The sequence below is a fragment of the Giraffa tippelskirchi genome, chromosome 1, assembly GCF_054371585.1.
Source record: "Giraffa tippelskirchi isolate mGirTip1 chromosome 1, T2T-mGirTip1v1.2.pri, whole genome shotgun sequence".
In the NCBI taxonomy this organism is placed as follows: Eukaryota; Metazoa; Chordata; class Mammalia; order Artiodactyla; family Giraffidae; genus Giraffa; species Giraffa tippelskirchi.
This window is the reverse complement of record NC_137275.1, coordinates 108,878,170-108,894,834: the sequence shown is the minus strand read 5'-3', so window position 1 is coordinate 108,894,834 and position 16,665 is coordinate 108,878,170. Positions and strand designations below refer to the sequence as shown.

The following is a 16,665-nucleotide window of genomic DNA, read 5'->3' as shown; positions in this document are numbered from 1 at the left end:
TAGTCCCGAGACACACGAGAGGAGCCTTGGAACACCACTGACACACTGGTCAGCGTAAGGGATGCGGTCACTCCAGACCTTGACCCAGAGCAGTTCTCCCCAGTACAGTGGAACCTGGGACCCAAGATGCCCCTGGGCTGGGGAGGTCTGTCCCAGCTGAAGGGCTGGGCAATCTGACAGTGGTTCCTAGAGGAGGCAAATTCACCTGAAGTAATATTCTAGAATACAAACTGGCGCAGCCACTATGCAGAGCAGTATGGAGATTCCTTAAACAAACAGTTATCATATGATCCAGTAATCCCACTCCTGGGCATACATCTGGAGAAAACTCTAATTTGAAAAGCTACATGCATCCCAGTGTCCATAGCAGCATACAATAGCCAAGATGTGACTTTTATATCTAAGACAACCTAAATGTCCAATGACAGAAGGATGGATAAAGAAGATGTGATATGTACATATGTACAATGGAATATTGCTCAGCCATAAAAAAAAATGAAATAAAGCCATTTGGAGCAACATGGATGGACTTAGAGATATTATCATACCAAAAGAAGTAACAGAGAAAGAGAAATACCATATGATATCACTTAAACATAGAATCCTTAAAAGTAATACAGATGAATCTACATAGAAAACAGAAACAGACTCACAGACATAGAAAACAAACATATGGTATCAAAGGGGAAAGGTGCGGGGGATAAATTAGGAGTCTGGGATTAACAGATAGATCCCACTGTAAATAAAACCGATAAACAACACCGGTTTACTGTATAGCACAGGGAACTCTATTGAATATCTTGCAGCAACCTATAACGGATCACCCTGCTTTATACCTGAAACTAATACAACATTGTAAATCAACTACATGTCAATATAAGTAAATACATTTTTTAAACATTTACTTACCACTGCACAGTGACAAAGCAGTTTGCACAAGTGTTTTTCTAATGTAACATAAAATTTCCCGAGGGTTTACACGATGACTATTGGGGTGGGCAGAATTAAGACAACTTCTAAGTCACACTTGGTACAGGTCTACAACATGGCTTCAAGAGCAAGTATTTTTTTTTACAACAGCAGGAAAAGTGATAGAAGTTAAAAACATATTCCAACAAGCAGAGTGCTGGCCATCCTGTGTCTTGCCCTGAGCGCACACAGTTAGGTAAAGGTGAAAGGAAGAAAGAAAAGGGAACCACCATGTCACTTTTAGTTTAAGTAGAGCTGTCGGAGCTGCTGCGACACGGCCCACCTGCAGCTCCAACAGATCCACTTGAAGGGCATCCACTCATCAGCCTAGTTTAGGCCCAGGCTGTGAGGCCCAAGGAGTCCCTTTGGGGCGAGTCTTTGGCAAACAGGAAAGAGCAGCAGGCAGGCTGCGGAAAGGCACCCTGTGAAGACTGCATCTGCAACGCTGTGTCTGTCCCTCCGGAGAGCATTTAAAACACTGACTAGACAACGCAGGTGAAGGCTCTGCTCTGAACTTGAGAAGTTTGGCTACTTCAACATGTTACTCAATATCTGTTTTCCCTAATGAAAGTACTGTCTTCTGATGTCCTGAAAAACAAGCCACCACTACAGCGAGCTTCCCAGGTGGTGCTAGTGGCAAAGAACCCGCCTGCCAATGCAGGAGACTTCAGAGATGCGGGTTCAATCCCTGGGTCAGGAAGATCCCCTGGAGAAGGAAAGGGCAACCCCCTCCAGTATTCTTGCCTGGGAAATGCCAAGGACAGGGAAGCCTGGCGGGCTACAGTCCATAGGTCACAAAGAGTCAGACAGGACTGAAGCAACACACACACACGCACGCGTATCATGTTAGAATGAACTAGTGCTCTGGAGAAAAGATCAAGCCGGGCGAGAAACAGTACTGGGGCCGGGGCATACTGTCAACGGTGATGAGAGCAGGCTCTATGAAGTAGGCAGCCAGCACAGACAACAAAAGAACATGCAGGTAACAGGAATGGGAAGCTGGGGCCCTGAGGGAGGGGCCTGCAGACCCAGGAGCTGCAGGAAGCCGGCGGCGGGGTGGAACGGATAGGGAGCAGGGATGGCAGCGGCCGGAGGTGAGGGCAGGGATGTGTCCACCGCGGGCCCATCCAGCGCCCTGGAGACCGTCACACAGAACACCTGCATCTTTGCTGTATTCTGAGCTGAGCTGCACAAACGTAGCTGTAATTCGTCCTGGCGTTTGGAGTGGGGAAGGGCCTTTCTGCAGAGAAGTGACTAGCTGATGTGCATGTTCCAGGGTCACCTGCCAGGTGCGCTGGGAGGGCAAACGGGAGGGCAGAACGGGGCGCTCTGGAGGCCTGGGCACTGACCGCAGGAGCGATGACCACGAAAGGCCGAGGCTGCAGCAGTAACTGGGCATGAAATCGTCAATTTGGGGATGCATTCGTAAGTTAGAGACCATGGAATCACTGACAACTGGATACTGGAAAGGCTGTGAGATATATAAGGGAACAGACAACTAATGAGGTGGAGAGAAAGAAAAAAGAGGGGAGAGAGGACACAGCTAGTACCCACCATTTTAAACCTACAGCAAATTACCTAATATATTTTGGGAAAAAAGACATTTTCAGTGCCTCATAGCAGCCAGAAAACATGTTAAGGACTTCACCTGAGCAAACATTGTCTAGAAAGCTCAACGCTGAGGTGGGAGCCGTCCTCACTGTACAGACCAGACGGGGCACACAGGTGAGTCGCCCACTTCGCAGCTGACGCTCGGCCCGGGCTGAACCCGGGCCACCTCCCGCCCGGGCGCCACCGGCAGTCTTTTTCACCGCAGTGCTCCAGCTTCCTCTAGGTCCCTTATCAAATCCGTGTGCTATAGCCACGCGCACACACGCACCCGCGCACCCCCGCGCTCCGGCGCGCAGCTCCCCAGCGCCATCTTGCGGCCGCGCCGAACCTCACCGGGCAGTGGAACCGGCGCAGGTGTTCCGGGTCAGAGCCCACAGCGATCACAGGTGAAGTAAGGGGAAGATGCTGTTACGAATGTTCGGGAGGGATAGGGACCCCAGAAGTGACTGAAGATCAAATGGAGGATTTTGCCATGCCCAAGCCATTGCCTGTATGTTTTACGTTTAATCAGTAACTTCAGGGCTTTCTCCTCCCACGTTCATTCCTTCATTCTTCAACTTGTTACAGGTTCATTTATACCGGGTATACACCATAAACTCTGCACATCTGACCACTCAGCACTCGGCCAAATTTGGCAACATTTGTGATAAAGCCGTTTCTTGTTGTTTAGTCGCTCAGTCATGTCCAACTCTTTGCTACCCCATGGACCGTAGCCCGCCAGGCTCCTCTGTCCTTAGGCTTTCCCAGGCAAGAAGACTGGAGTGGGTTGCCATTTCCTTCTCCGGGGGCAATTTCTCAACCCAGGGATCAACCCCACCTCTCCTGCATTGCCAGGAAGATTCTGTACCGCTGAGCCACCTGAGAAGCCTGAGACAGACTTGGGGAGGGGGGCAAACATTCCTGTAATATGGTCATTCATCCAGTGCAATAAACTCAGGGGTGGAGCTGCAGTGCCAAAGAAACAATCAGCTGCCCTGAGGGCCAGAGGAAGGCTCGCAAAGAATTGCTGATTCTAACGTTTCGGTCTGCCGCCCTTTAAACCGAGGCACAGCACTGGATTTCATTTTTTTTTTTTTATTGGAGTATTAGGGCAATAATAGTTGCATAAATTGAGAAGTCTTCTTTCACCCTCTGCTTTCTACACAATACTGTGTAGAGATGATTTTACTTCTACATTAAAATGTGTCATAGATGTTATGAAGTGACTCCACTTGGGTCTAGAGATTAAAGAGGGTGGATTACTTGTGAATCTGGTTTGGTTTTGTTTTTCGTTAATATAAGGAAATTTAGATTGAGTTGGAAATTCTCCTTGTCCTATTTTGGTAATATGTGGCTGTCAACAAATTTATACTTTTCAACTAAATTTTCAACTATAGTGGTGTATCTTTATGTTTTTCTCCAGATATATGCCCAGGAGTGGGATCGCAGGGTCATATGGTAGTTGTATGTTTAGTTTTCTGAGGAGCTTCCATGCTGTTCTCTGTAGACGCTGCACCATTCCTATTCCCATCAGGAGTGCAGAAGGGAACTGAGCCTCAGCTCTGCTCTCCTGTCTGTGACACAGCCACAGGCGGTCCCTAGGGATGCAGCAGCCAGGTGACAGGAATGACCTACAGATGCTGAGTATTTCAGGCTTTATGATGATGGCATAATTCAAAAAGACACGCGCACCCCAGTGTTCACAATAGCCAGGACGTGGAAGCAACCTAGGTGTCCATGGACAGAGGAGTGGATAAAGATGCGGAATGTGTCTGTGGTATGCGTATGGAACATTGCTCAGCCATAAACAGCAATGACATCATGCCACTTGCAGCAACATAGAGAGACCCGGAGAACATTACGCTTAGTGAAACCAGTCAGATAGAGAAAGACAGACACTGTATGATATCACTTATATGTACAATCTGAAATATGACACAAATGAACTTATCTACAAACCAGAAATAGACTCATACACACGGAGAACAGACTCACACTCATGGAGAACAGACTCACATGCACAGAAAAGAGACTCACGGACACAGAGAACAGACTCACGGGCACGGAGATCAGACTCACACGAATGGAGAACAGACTCACATGCACGGAGAACAGGGGGGGATAAATTAGCAGGATGGGATTAACATAAACACATCACTATATATAAAATAGGTAAACAACAAGGACCTACTGTATAGCACAGGGAAATTTAGTCAATATTTTGTAATAACCTAAGAGATAGATTATGAGAAAGAACATATAAACATATATATATATATATATATCTCTGAATCACCTGAAACTAACACAACATTGTAAATAAATTATATTTCAACTAAAAATATATATAGTGGTATAAATGTGTTCATAATATTCTTTTTTCCTTTAATATCTGTAGTATTTGTGTATGCTTTTTTTTTGTTTTATATGTATATGCTACTCTTACATTGCCAATATTTTTGCATTTTCTTTTTTCTTTTCAGTCTAATTAGAATTTTATTAACATTCAGAAATTAGGTTTTGATTTCATTGACAGTTTAAGTATTTATTAATTTTCTATTTCATTGAATTATGATCGTATTCTCATTTCCTCCCTTTTTTAAAATTTAAAATATATGAATATATGTTTCATACATGTGTAATACAGTTACAGTAATCCATCACAGTCTGCACTCCACCCTGTCATTTCCTCCCTTCTTATACTGGATTTAATATATTCTTCTCTTTCTAGTTTTGAGGTGGAAGATTAGGTCATTGACTGACTGTTTCTCTTCTAATATAAATATTTAAAGCTAAAATGGATGTTCAATTACTGTCTCAGCTGCATGTCACATATTTTGACGTGTTACATTTTCAGGTTCACTAAATAAAGTATCTGGGATTGCCCAGATCCATCTTTATTATTAGTTCGCAGTTGATTTTGCTGCAGTGGGAGAGTAAACTCACCCGAGAGACAAGTCATGAGCCGTGCCGCAGGAAACGTGTCACCCTCATGCTGTTCTGACTATGCAAAGTCCTCGCTGTCGGAAGGATGCCCACCGCCACCGAGAGGGAGGGCGATGTGAGGGATTAGCTACATGACTGTGAGGTGGACAGGCCACAATCCACAGGGCAGGCCAGCCGAGACGCAGGCCAACTGGAGGCTCAGAGGGGGTAGGAGCCCGGTGTCAAGGATCAGCTGCTGGCAGAACTCTTGAGGGAAAGTCTTCAGCTGACTGAAGGAGCCTCACCCACACTGTGGAGGGCAATTCGCTTGACTTGAAGTCCACTGATTTAAACGTAAATCATCTAAAAACACCTTCACAGAAACATCTAGAACAATGTTAATGGCCCAGCAAAAGTGAATAAAGTTAACTATCAGAAGTGACTTCTGAACGCCCATCCCAAAGCAACTTCTCCCTTGTCTGACTGTCTTGTGTCCCTAGGCCTGTAAGGCCATTCTCATCTCTTATCTGAATTTTTAGAACCCTCTTGAACTACTGTTTAGGATCTTATGATGTGAAAAATGATGACCAGAGCCTTCCAAAGCATTAGCTCGCATTTTCACTCGCATTATGTCTGGGATGTTTATGGATGTGGATCCTCTTGAAAACAGAGATCGTGTGTTGTTTTTCTCCAGCTCCTACCATCTTGTCTGAGAAAAAGTAGAAATAAAAACCCACTGACTCCACTGCTGCCTTTCCTTCAAAACGATGTGCTGAGCTCATGTGGGCAGGAGAACAAAGTCTTCACAAGCTCATGTGTTCACAACGGCTTTATCATTGCTTTTGCCTGCCTCCTGACAGCACACCAGGACAGTCTGTTACAGAAATTAGAAACAGTTGATGGCAAAAGATGAGGGAATTGACTGGAATACCAGCTCCATGAGGAGGCGATCTTATAAGTCTTATATATACTCCAAGACCAGCCACAACTCCAGACATTAGACAAACTGCCTTGACCTGAGCAAACATTCTCTGTGTTGCCAATTAACACCTTGTGGCTGATGCCTTTTTTGCTAAAAAAGAAACACAGGAAATATACTGCCAGATTATAGCAAATAAAATGAAAATTATGACAATTTTGTTTTGTACTGTAACAAAGCTTATTGTGCCTTATTGAATTATCTTAGTGAATCATCTCATAACTAAACTGTTGCATATTTTAACATATAACTGAATATATACTGTACATTTTAACAAGAAATGGTACATTTAAAAAATCTTTCAGATGTCTTTATAACCCTAGAAAACATAAATTGTGCATATTTTTTGTTTTTAAACATCTACTCTATATGAGTGAAATGAAAACTAAAGGAAAACCATCAGTTTCACGCCTTTATACCTGTATTTCAAGGGCTAAAATCTAGCATGCTTGTTTTTCTTTTTCAGGTGACTATTTGAAGAAAGTTCCAAGACTGCTTACTTAACTCATTTACACAAGCTTTTTGGCAACAGTATAACCGGAACTCTTTACTAAAAGACACTGCTATAATGATAAAATGCATATTTTCTTTAAGGACTAATATTTCATTAATTCCACACAAAACTATTATACTCCCTACTGAAATGCTTTCAGTTTCAACTTTTATTTATTTTAAGCTTTTCAGATTTTAACTTTCATTTATAGGCTCAGAAGAGGGGTTGTGTTGGGATTAAAGAAGGATCATGGTTCTGTGATTGTGTAACTAGAATATCCATACAGATGACGTCTGGTGTGGAGGTATGACCACATCACTCATTTTCAAACCCTCAAGTCCATCCTCTCATGTAACCCATGTACACACGTGTGAATCCAAACCAAACTAGCTATCATGTGAAGGGGCAAGGAGAAGGGAATCCTGCTAGAAGACTTTCTGCAATTATCCCATTTTCCCCGCAAACTTGGGAAGTGGTGTAATGCAAGTACTTGCTTTCCCTGCACAGGACCTGGTTGGGGACTTGAAGAAGAAGCTTTCCAATCACTTCAAGGACGTCATGGTCGGCCTCATGTACCCCCCACCCTCATATGATGCCCACGAGCTGTGGCACGCCATGAAGGTAGAGCGGGTCACCCAGTGATATACTGCCACGTGTGATCGGCGGCGGAGGGGGACATGTCAGCAAAGAAGAAATGAGAGAAATGCTTGGGGTGAGGGGGTTGTCATGAAAGGGGGGCCTCCGTAGCCCAGCGGCAGGGTCACTTGACTCTTCTTTTGAGCAAACTCAGATCCACGACCCGGCCCTGTGCAGAGCTGCCAAGACGAAAGAGGAAATGAGCTGCTTTGGGGGCTGTTTGCATTTGTCTCTGTCCCAGTATGGCTTTCGGCTTCCCTGATGGCTCAGTGGTAAAGAATTCACCTGCCAATGAGGCAGGCGCATGTTCGATTTCTGGATCAGGAAGAACTCCTGGAGGAGGGCATGGCAATCCACTCCAGTATTCTTGCCTGGAGAATCCCATAGACAGAGGAGCCTGGCGGGCTACAGTACCTGGGGTCACAAAAAGTAGGACACAACTCGGTGACTAAACAGCAGCATCAGCCCGTTTGTCTTCCTCTGTTAAGTGGAAATGTTAGCATTCTTGTGAATCTCTGTAAACTATTGTATCAATTGGGCTCATAAAGGAATGAGTCAGTAATGCTGAGGCAGAGACAAAACATAGATGACATCTATATTTTTGCAACCCTAAATTAGTCCTTTACCAAAACTACTGCTCAAATGTAGCAAAATCTTGCTTCTAAAGGATCAGAACAATTCTTTCTTACAGGCAAGTCATGAAAGAAACTGACTACAGATTTGTCAGAGGTTTGTTGGCTAGGGAAGGGGGACAGATGACTTTCCAGATCTTTCCAAATGCTGAATGAAACACCAGCAGAGACGCTGCAATCACTCCAGGGGGATGCCTGCCAATGACCTGATTTCCCCCATCTGGAAACAACACGAAAAGGGAAAGGAAGACAATTAGGGAACCTGGCTCATGGCCATCGTATTCACAAATCAGCACTGTGGTTTGTTTTAGTCGCTAACTCATGTCCGATTCTTTGTGACCCCATGGACTGTAGCCTCCAAGCTCCTCTGCCCATGTGATTTCCCAGGCAAGAATACTGGAATGGGTTGCTATTTTCTTCTCCAAGGGATCCTCCCCGCCCAGGGATCAAGCCAGCGTGTCTTCCTTGGCAGGCAGTTTCTTTACCGCTAAGCCACCAGGGCGGAGAAGGCAATGGCACCCCACTCCAGTACTCTTGCCTGGAAAATCTCATGGACGGAGGAGCCTGGTAGGCTGCAGTCCATGGGGTCGCACAGAGTCGGACACGACTGAAGCAACTTAGCAAGCCACCAAGGAAGATCTGTAGATCAGCACAGGCCTTATATAAAACAAGAATTTCAACTAACGTCTTTTTAAGTGTTGCATATGTCAGTCCGTACCTCTTGCAAAATGATGTAACTAAAAGCCTAAGGAGAAAGTCCCGGGATGCAGGCGGGCGCCCACGGTGTTCTCACCGCAGGAGCCGAGCACGGTGCAGACAGGCCTAGTATTGCAGAGCAAACGTGACAGAACAGCCTTTTTGAGGGTGCCTTGAAGTTCCCGGTCAGTGTGGGAGCCCTCCCTGGGCGCGGGGCCCCAGGGGCCATGGCCCCTGAAAAATGACCTCCCAGCCAGTGCTTCCCAGCCCGGGGTGACACTCAGCCCGAAGTTGGCAGGGGAGGCTATCTTCCTTGGAGGCCGGAAAGGCAGCCCGACAGAGTGGGTTTTCAGTCCTCCCTCGCCCAGCAAGTGTGGGGCTCCTCAGATCCCAGACCTCCGGGCCTCCTCCCAGGGTCTCAATTCGCGAGTCAGGCCCGGGTGACTGCCTGCACTCTGGGAGCCTTGCAAAGATAGTCCTAGGGCAACGCGTCCTCCCATGGGGCAGGAGGCCAGGTGAGTATGGCGGAGAGGTCCGTGTGCCATGCCGGTGTCCCCTGGCCAAGGCCAGCCCGCACTTCCCAGGGGCCCCCGGCGAGGGGTGGCGGGCCTACCCCGGCCCTGTCCAACGCCGCTGAGGGGAGCAAAGCTAGCTCCGGCAGACGAAAGCAAACAGCCACGGGATGGCTCCAAAGGCATTGCTGGGCCGCTCCGCGTGTGGCCTTCCCAGGAGAAAAATGCCGGTTGGGGCCCCTAGGCCCACGGTGTTCTCCCTGCAGGAGCCGAGCACGGTGCAGACAGGCCTAGTCTCGCGAGCTCCCTCCCACAGAGCAAACGTGACAGAACAGCCGTGTGGAGGGCGCCTTGACGTTCCCAGGCAGTGTGGGAGCTCTCCCTGGGCGCGGGGCCCCCTGGGCAATGGCCTCTGAAAAATGACCTCCCAGCCAGCGCTTCCCAGCCCAGGATGACTCTCAGCCCAAACGCGGTAGGGGAGGCTATCGTCCTTGGAGGCAGGAAAGGCAGCCCCAGAGAGTGGCTTTTCAGTCCTCCCTCGCACAGAAAGTCTGGGGCTCCTCAGACGCCAGACCTCCGGGCCTGCTCCCTGGGCCTCAATTCCCGAGTCCAGCCCGGGTGTCCGCCCGCACTCTGGAAGGCTTACAAAGACATTCCTAGGACATCAATAACGCCCTGGCTTTGAGGTTGGACTTGAAAAATGCTGATGGGTTTCAGGTACAGGGAAACATGTTGGCGCACAAGCTGCTCTTTTCCATTTCCTGGAATCCCTGGCTCAGATCCCAACGCCATCAGAGGGACAGAGGAGTGGGGGGTGGGCAGAAGAGGCGCTCCTGCAGAAGGCAGGCCTGGGCTGCCTGCCTCCAGGACCTTCCCCCACCGTTTCCATCCTATCTGCTGTCCCAGGGGTCTCTGACATGACCCCCTCCTGGACCCTCATGTGTGAAACTGACTTCGGGGGCCGTCTTCTGGATCAAGCTGTCAGATCCTAATTTGACAACCAGGGCCCCTCCTCTGGGTGGCTGGGGAAGCAGTTTTCAAGCTGAGCTCCCCTGGGATCACAGTGCCTGGCGGGGGGCGGGGGCCAGTGGGTCACCTGTGAGCACAGCCCGTCGGCCGGGCTCAGCCTCCATCCGCCCCACACACGGAGCCATGAGCACGTTTCTTCCAGGCCCGCCCCTCCCCCTCCACTGGGTTCCTGGCCCGGGGCACCCAGCGGGGTGTGCGGGCCTCTGTCTGGGGTACCTCAGGGGCACTGGACAGGGGATCGGGGACTTGAGTGGACACTGGGGAGGGGCCTTCCTTGGGGACGTTTCTGACGGCTCCTGGGAAACAGGACTGCACGCTCCTCACACCTCCAAGCGTGGACCAGGCTCAGCAGTTTATACACCCTGGGAGCAGGTGAGAAGCGCAGTGTGGGGCCCACCTGGACCTGCTGAGTCAGAACCTGCGTATTGACGACCTCAGGGGCTTCCATGCACACCCCGGGACCCTGCACCGAGGCAGCCAGCTCAAAGCTTGGTTCCCACCAGACCACCTGCCCCGCTCAGCCTTCCAACCACGAGCCATGCCTCCCCCACCCATGGCTGTACTTCGAGGGGTCCTGCGTGAACTCCCCCCACTCCTGGGATAACCGCTCATGTGTAAAGGCCCAGCTTTGTGGATGGGTGAATGGTGCCCTCCAAAAGAGACACCCACATCCCAACTCCTCATATTTGCGAGGGGGGCTTTATTCGGAAATGGGGTCTTTGCAGATGAAATCAAGTTAGATAAGGTTATAGAGGATTAGCTGGGCCTTATGCAGAATGCTGGGTGTCTTTATAAGAAGAGGAAGGACACACAGAGAGGAGGAGGCCATGTGAGTAGGAAGCGGAGGCTGGGGGCACGTGGCCCCAAACCCAAGAACACCTGGAGCCCCAGAAACTGGAAGAGCTGGAAGTGACGCTCCCCCAGAGCCCGGGTCGGGGGGCCCGGTCCTGCTGACGCCTTGGAATTTAGTAAATCGGAAAGATAACCCTGTATGCAAGACAACAAAAGAGACACAGATATATAGAACAGTATCATGGACTCTATGGGAGAGGGCGAGGGCGGGATGATATGGGAGAATGGCACTGATGCATGTCAATTATCATATGTGAAACGAATCGCCAGTCCAGGTTCGACGCATGATACAGGGTGCTCGGGGCCGGTGCGCCGGGATGACCTGGAGGGATGGGATGGGGAGGGGGCTGGGAGGGGGGTTTCGGAAGGGGAACACATGTACACCCATGGTGGATTCATGTCAATGTATGGCAAAACAAATACAGTATTGTAAAGTTAAAAGATAGATAAATAACCTAATTTAATAAAAATAAAGAAAATACAATAAACTTCTGGTCCCAGAACTGGGAGAGAATCGATTAGTATTGTTTTAAGCCTCCCCCACCCCCAGCCCCCAGGTTGTGGTCGTCAGTATCAGAAGCCCCATCTGGGACTCCCAATATTCTGTGTCCTTAAGATCTACCAGCTCAGTTCAATTCCAGAAAAATAAACGACCCAATCAAAAAGTGGGCCAAAGAACTAAACAGACATTTCTCCAAAGAAGACATACAGATGGCTAACAAACACATGAAAAGATGCTCAACATCACTCATTATTAGAGAAATGCAAATGAAAACCACAATGAGGTACCATTTCACGCCAGTCAGAATGGCTGCTATCCAAAAGTCTACAAGCAATAAATGCTGGAGGGTGTTACGCTGTTGGTGGGAATGCAAACTAGTACAGCCACTATGGAGAACAGTGTGGAGACTCCTTCAACAACTGAGAATACAACTGCCATATGACCCAGCAATCCCACTGCTGGGCATACACACCGAGGAAACCAGAATTGAAAGAGACACGTGTACCCCAATGTTCAATGCAGCACTGTTTATAACAGCCAGGACATGGAAGCAATCTAGATGTCCATCACAAGACGAATGGATAAGGAAGCTGTGTTACATATACACAATGGAATATTACTCAGCCATTAGAAAGAATACATTTGAACCAGTTCTATTGAGATGGATGAAACTGGAGCCCATTATACGCAGTGAAGTAAGCCAGAAAGAAAAGCACCAATACAGCATACTAATGCCTATATATGGAATTTGAAAGATGGTAACGATAACCCTATATGCGAGACAGAAAAAGAGACACAGAGGCATAGAACAGTCTTATGGACTCTGAGGGAGAAGGTGAGGGTGGGACGATCTGAGAGAAGAGCATTGAAACATGTACATTATCATATGTGAAACAGAACGTCATTCCAGGTTCGATGCATGAGACAAATGCTCAGGGCTGGGGCAATGGGATGACCCAGAGGGATGGGATGGGGAGGGAGGTGGGAGGGGGGTTAAGGATGGGGAACACATGTAAACCCATGGCTGATTCATGTTAATGTATGGTAAAAACCACTACAGTACTGTAAAGTAATTAGCCCCCAACTAAAATGAGTAAGCTGATTAAAAAAATAAAAAGCAGAGACATTACTTTGTCAACAAAGGTCTATCTAGTCAAGGCTGCGGTTTTCCCAGTACTCACGTATGGATGTGAGAGTTGGACTATAAAGAAAGCTGAGCGCAGAAGACTTGATGCTTTTGGACTGTGGTCTTGGAGAAGACTCTTGAGAGTCCCTTAGACTGCAAGGAGATCCAACAGCCCATCCTAAAGGAAATCAGTCCTCAATATTCATTGGAAGGACTGATGTTGAAGCTGAAACTCCAATATTTTGGCCACCTGATGCGAAGAGCTGACTCAACTGGAAAGACCCTGATGTAGAGAAAGATTGAAGGCAGGAGGAGAAAAGGACGACAGAGGATGAGATGCTTAGGTGGCATCACTGACTCAACGGACATGAGTTTGGGTAAACTTTGGGAGTTGGTGATGGACAGGGAGGCCTGGAGTGCTGCTGTTCATGGGGTCACAAAGAGTTGGACACGAATGAGCAACTGAACTGAGCTGAGAAACTAAAAGAGAAAACATTTGAATATTTGAATATCAGATCAAAATTACACACATCTATACATAATCATGACTTCTCTAATAAAAGTTTTTATGCCTGAGCCTCACAGCAAACGACAACAAAAAAAGATCCACCCCTTGACCGCGACTTCAGCCAGGCCGGTCTTCCCCTGTTCATCACGGGAAGTCTTCTCAACAATAAACCTCCTGACTCGGGAGAAAGGCTCGCGCCGCACATCTGTGTGGGGCTTGAGGCCCACGCTTCCCCCGGAGCAGCTCAGCCTCACACACCCGCTGGCCCTGGGGGAGCACAGGGGGTCACACACCTCTGAGCCCCCGTGACCTGGTCACAACTGCAGATGACCGGGCCAGCAGACGTCTCAGGAGGGCGGACTTGCTTCTCTGCCCCCATTTCTCTTGCTTCACTGTCCTTTTGCATTCTCCCATCCCTGCTCCTGGTCTTCCCTTGGGCCTCCCTTGGGGCTCAGCTGCTAAAGAATCCGCCTGCAATGTGGGACCTGGGTTCGATGCCTGCGTTGGGAAGATCTCCTGGTAAGGGAAAGGCTACCCACTCCATTATTCTCGCCTGGAGAATTCCATGAACTGTATAGTCCATGGGGTTGCAAAGAGTTGGACATGACTGAGCAACTTTCATTTCATTCATCCCTGCTCCTGGTCCAGCCTGTCCAGCTGGCCCTCAATGTTGGGGTCCGGGGGACACTGGTGACATCTGGGGACATTTTCGGTTGTATTTACAAATGCTGCAACATATCAAATGCCAGCAACGCCAAGGCTGAGGAATCCCACTTTAAGACTCTTCATCTTTTGGGGGTCGTTGATTATTCAAAGGAGTCCATGGATTTCTTTCTCCTTGGGGAAGCAGCACAATTTTGTTTCACAGTGGGCAAGGTTGTGTGGCTGGGCTCTCTCCGAGGCTATCTTGTTCCCCAAACCCTCTCACTTCTTGTAATCAGAGCACACCCGGCAATGAGCCATCCCAGGCATCTCTCGCTAATCCCGCTGGCGTGGACCCGCGCACACCCTGCATGCTGCCTGCGCCCAGCGGCCCCCGAATAGACTCTGGTCTCGAGCAGGGGAAGGCAACAGGCTGCTTGGGGCCTGACTCATCTCAGGGGAAAGCTCAGGCTTGCAAGGGCCATGGAAAAGTCGGTTATGATCTAAAGACAGCATAAGAAGATGGCTCATGCTCAGCTCCAGCTTTTTGAAATCTTGAACCCTTTAGTTTACACCACAGGAGCATTCTCATCAAAAAAGGGCCCATCAGGGGCTTCCCTGGTGGTCCAGTGATCAGCACTCTGCCTTCCAATGCAGGGAGTGTGGGTTCAATCCTTGGTTGGGGAACTAAGATGCCCACATGTCTTGAGGTGTGGCCCCAACATTTTTTTTTAAAAAAGGTCCAATCAACTGCTGAAAACCTTTTAAAACTATAGTACCAAATTATCACTGAAATTTGGGGTCACTGTGACCTTGTGACTTGTATTCATAAGAAGAAATACATTTTTGGTCTTTGCCCCCCAGTCCTGACACAGAGCTCCTAAAACTCGGGGAATTTCCTAAGTGGGGACAGCAGTCAAGGTGTCTCTTGTTAGGTGAATGAGATGACTTTTCAGAGAGTGCCTCTTTTCCAAAGGGGGGCGGCTTTTTGCCAGGGGAACTAACCACATGGTTAGAGGATTGGAACTTCCGGTCCCTCCCCACTACCATGTCTGGGAACGCGAGAAGGGCTTCCTGTCGAAGCAATCACCAACAGCCAGTGATTTAACCAATTGTGCTTGTGTGATGAATCCTCCAGAAAAACCACCAAACAGGGTCTGGACAGCTCTGGGTTGATGAACACATGTGGATTTGGGGAAAGCGGGGCTTGGAGAGCGTGAAGTTCCGTGCCTCCCCCACACACACTCTGTCCTGTGCATCCCCTTCCATCTGCTGTTCCTGAGTTTTAGTACCTTTTACAATAAAGCTGTGATCTAGTAGGCAACATGTTTCTCTGAGTTCCGTGAGCCACTCTACCAATTAATAGAACCCAAAGTCATTAGAACCTCTGAACGGGTGGCCAGTGGGTCAGAGCGTAGGTGACCATCTGGGCTTGCAAATGATGTCTCAAGTGGGGCAAGGGTCTTATAGGGTTGGGCCTTTAACCTGTGGGGTCTGGCACTACCCGCAGATAGGCAGTGTCCACACTGAGTTAAGCTGCAGGACCCCCAGCTGCTGTCACAGAAGTGTGGGTGGTGCCAGGCAAACAACACATGCATGTTGGAACTTGGAGAAGAATCCTCACTTGTTGGTACAACTCCATCTTTTCTGGTGGCCATAACCAATGTCTTTATGTTTGGTATTTATTTCAAAGTCAAGTTTTAAAAAAGATATGTGTGGCGAAGGATTTCACTGGACTTGGAAAGGCTCTTCTTTCCCTTTTGTGAGCATGGCCATTCCATGATCCTATGAGCAATAATGATAGATGACTGAATATTCACATTACCAGTGAGAATTTCCCAAGAGCCAGACTCTACACTAAGTACTTTAGGATAACCCAGTGATGTAATGACTTGTTTCCCAGGTGGCTCAGCAGAAAAGACCCCGCCAGCCAATGTAGGAGATGCAGGAGACTTGGGTTCAATCCCTGGGCTGGGAAGATCCCCTGGAGGAGGAAATGACAAACCATTTCAGCATTCTTGCCTGAAAAATTCACAGATACAGGATCTTGGGGGCTACAATCTACAGGGCTGCAAAGAGGTGGACACGAAGGAGCAACTGAACATGCACACAGTTGTGTAAATACTGTTGTTGTCTCTGTTTGATGAGTGATGAAGCTTCATTGTTGTTGTTCAGTCATCAGATTTTGCCTGATTCTTTGCGACTCCATGGACTACACGCTCCATGGAATTCTCTAGGCGAGAATACTGGAATGGCTAGTGTTTCCCTTCTCCAGGGGATTTTTCTGACTCCCCACAGATTGTAAGACTAAAGTTGAGCGTTATTGTTTTCTATTTCATTGCAAATAGCCTTTGGGTATCTGAAAGGACAGGGTAGGTACTTTCAAGGGGTCTTCTGCATAACAAAGCCCTTTCGGCAAATGTGGTCATAATATCCAGGTAGGCGTTGCTGCTGTGAGTGTCACATCTCAGCCAGAAGGCAAATTCTGAGCTCTTCCTCTGGCAGAAACCAATTCACAAAATAACCCAAGAAAGAGAGCTGGAAAAACAAACCACACCAACAACCGGAAAAGCA

The 16,665-nt window shown here is 48.2% G+C and overlaps 1 protein-coding gene across 1 annotated transcript in view; it reads right to left on the bottom strand.

Annotated features, from left to right (window-relative positions):
* Positions 1-16,665, bottom strand: part of LOC145506383 (olfactory receptor 4A47-like) — a 162,709-nt gene that overhangs the window by 116,031 nt on the left and 30,013 nt on the right. The gene's annotated exons all lie outside the window — the stretch shown is intronic.